This window comes from Lactuca virosa, chromosome 2 (genome assembly GCF_052849685.1).
Source record: "Lactuca virosa cultivar CGN04683 chromosome 2, Lactuca_virosa_CGN04683_v6, whole genome shotgun sequence".
Taxonomy (NCBI): Eukaryota; Viridiplantae; Streptophyta; class Magnoliopsida; order Asterales; family Asteraceae; genus Lactuca; species Lactuca virosa.
In genome coordinates this window covers 102,790,599-102,793,974 of record NC_136427.1, presented here as the reverse complement: position 1 = coordinate 102,793,974, position 3,376 = coordinate 102,790,599, and the positions used below count along the sequence as shown (strand labels likewise).

The following is a 3,376-nucleotide window of genomic DNA, read 5'->3' as shown; positions in this document are numbered from 1 at the left end:
ATTTAAGAACACTCTCATATATGTGGTAATTGGTGAGTAAGGATTGGTTAGAATTGTAGAATAATTTTCTTTCTATTTTCTCTTTGGTATCTTCGTTCATGATTTATTTTGCTCCAATTTTCATAGATTCTTGTTTGATGTTTTTCTATAAAAAGACCATGTTTTGAACCCTCCAAAAGGTCTTCAAAATAGTCCTTTAAGGTTTCATATGTGGCTTAATGGTGGAGGAAGCTCAAGCCCTTAATGGTGTTTTTTCTTTTAGCAATGTTTGAATCTGTAAGAAGTATTATGAGTTGGCTTGGTGATTGTGCAAAGTTATAAATTTTATATTTTTATAAGATAAGATTAATGCATTTATTGATTTTATAATTTTTGACAGGATATAGCAGTGAAAAACAATCCAGTACAATGTACAACTCCTCTTGGACTTCCTGTTATTCAACCATACCGCAAATTAGGAAGACATCTTGTGAGTTATTTTAGTATGTCAATTTTTCAAGTAAAGTCCCTGTATTTTGGCTTTTTTGCTAATATGAACCAGAAGTTTTTTGTTGTTTTTTGAAATGTGTAGATTAAGACATCTCTTCAAGTTTTGACACTACAACGAGAAACCGATAAGGTTATATCTGCAACCTTTTCTTTATTATACTAAATGCAAGAAAAATAACATTTTTTTTGTTATAAAAGGTGATGGTGAAAAGACAAAGAACAGCTTTTCCTCCTAACTTTGTCCACTCTGTTGCTGGGTCCCACATGATGATGACAACCATTGCTTGTAAAGAGGCTGGCTTCAGTTTTGCAGGTTTAAAATCATTATTATTTCATATATTTTATTTCTCCGTTTTTTTCCATTAAAAATATATAAATTAAAATCCCATTTCAACTCTGCTTGATTCAGCCATGAAAAACCCTAATTCTACTCTCCTTAGAAGTAAATGGAGTCCTATTCCAATACCCCACAGAACTATCCTTGAACCCAAAGGTCAAGATCTTGATTACATCAACATAGCTCACAGTCATCTTCTTCACTTTGATTGTGCTAAGCTAGATAAATTATTAACAAAATCTAATTTATTAGGAGTGAAGCGCATTCGGTTAAAGCTTCAAAATGACTACGTCATTTCCCTAAAATTCTTCAAATGGATTGAACTTCACAACCCTAGTTTACTCACCCTCGAAACAAATTCCATCGTCCTCCACATCCTCACCAAGAATCGTTAATTTGTGTTAGTTGAATCCATTTTAAAGAAGATCATCGGTTCTTGTTCTTGTGATGTAAACCTCCATTCTAAGCTCTTCGATGCTGTTCTTCACTCTTATCGAATGTGTGATTCCACTCCTCGTGTTTTCGATGCCCTTTTCAAAATTTATGCTCAGATGAAGCAGTTCAGGAATGCAACAAATACATTTTGTCGTATGAAGGAATACAGATTTCTTCCCACCATTGAATCATGTAACATGTATATGAGTTCATTGCTTAGTATCAATCGAGTAGACATCACGTTACCATTTTACAACCAAATGTGAAGATCCATGATCACAATCAATGTGTTCATTCTCAACATGGTGATGAATGCTTATGTTCAATTAGGGAAACTAGAGAATGCAATCCAAGTGTTCGATGAAATGCAAGGAATGGGAATGAACCCTTTTGTCTCATCCTACAATACATTGATCACTGCATACATCAACCAAGGCCTTTTAACAACTGCAATCAATTTGAAACTTACAATGGATAAGAATGGAATAAGCCCAAATGCCATAACTTACAACACAATAATCCATGGATTCTGTAAAGAAGAGAAACTACATGATGCTTTTAAAGTTTTCCATGAAATGAAAAGGGAAAATGTGAATCCTAATACTGTAACTTACAACACATTAAGCACTGCATGTTCCCAATCAGGTTAAATCGAAAAGGGTAATCAGATTTTTGAAGAAATGATAAGAACCGGGGTCAAACCTGATATTTTGACTTATAACGCATTGTTGTTGGGACTTTGTAACGAAGGAAAAACCAAGAAAGCTGCTTATTTGGTTAAAGAACTTGATAAAAAGAAATTAGTACCAAATTCTTCAACATTTTCTGCCCTAATTAAAGCCCAATGTGCTCGAAAGAACCCATATCGTGATTTTCAACTTTATAAAAGCATGGTGAAAAGTAATTGTCGTCCAAACGAAGATACTGTGAAGATGTTGATTTTTTCATTCTTGCAAACGGATGATTATGATGGTGCTTTTGGTGTTTTTAAAGAGATGTTAGAGAGGCCTATTGGGCCTGATTTGGTTGTTTTGAGTGGGTTGTGTACAGGGTTTTCAAAAGCTTGGAAAGATAGATTGGTTATGGATCTATTAAGCGAGGTTGATAATGGGTGTTTTAGTTATGAACGTTATGAGAAAGTTAAAAGTATTATTTGTGACTCTAACAATGAAGGTAAAGAACTTGAAGAAAAAGTGTAACTTGATTTATTTAATCATGACAAAAACGAATCCGAATACATAATGTGTGTGGGAGCAAATAATGCGTTATACTTCATATTGTATATTCAATAAAGCTTTAAAAGTTTTTGATGTATTTCGAATTAAGCTTTAATATTTGTGCTATCAATATCTATACTTATATACATCTATATCTATATCTATATCTATACATCTATACAATTATATAAAGCATATTGCTTCTTTCTTGAATTTTTAAGAGGCATAAGTTTCACTTCTTAATGTACACATCAACTTTGTATATAAACTACTATGTGGCCATGATGCTTAAAGTAATTACTCCAATCTATATAGCTTGCTAAGCTTAACTCTATAAATAGTTTTGAAGTAGCAGAAATAAAGATTGTGTAAGTAGCAATTGACTTTTTTATTATTTTATTTTCAAAAGTTTATGTTTATATTCTACCATATACACAAAGTATAATGCTATTTATGGTTACGTCTGTTTTAGATACGAAAGAGGAATGGGTCGTGAAGGTTGTGCAATCATGGTTGTAGTTTTCTTGGTCTTGATAGATTTGTATTCTATATATTAAAGTTAATAATATTTTGCAAATTTTAGTTTTATTTCACATTAAATTATTAGTTTTATCGAAAATGGTAGTTATTACTTGTATAATCTTGATGTATAAAGTATATGTGTTGTTTTATTTAGATCACACCCTATTTTGAACACATATGTGTTCTTTTATTTATATGTGTTATTGTGAGGAGGTTTAAAAATTATATTAGTTGATTATTTGAGACTTGAGAGCTCTTAGCTGTTGAGGATATTGATAGTTAAAGCATTAGTAACTTCAATTTTGTAATCTTTCATGCATTTGGTTCATAGGAAATTAAATAATTGAATGTAATTTAATTTGATCAATGTTTCTAA

At 31.5% G+C, this 3,376-nt stretch overlaps 1 pseudogene; it reads left to right on the top strand.

Moving 5' to 3' along the window:
• The first annotated feature begins 243 nt into the window (after positions 1-243).
• Positions 244-2,460, top strand: LOC145157635 (uncharacterized; annotated as a pseudogene).
• Positions 2,461-3,376: the final 916 nt, after the last annotated feature.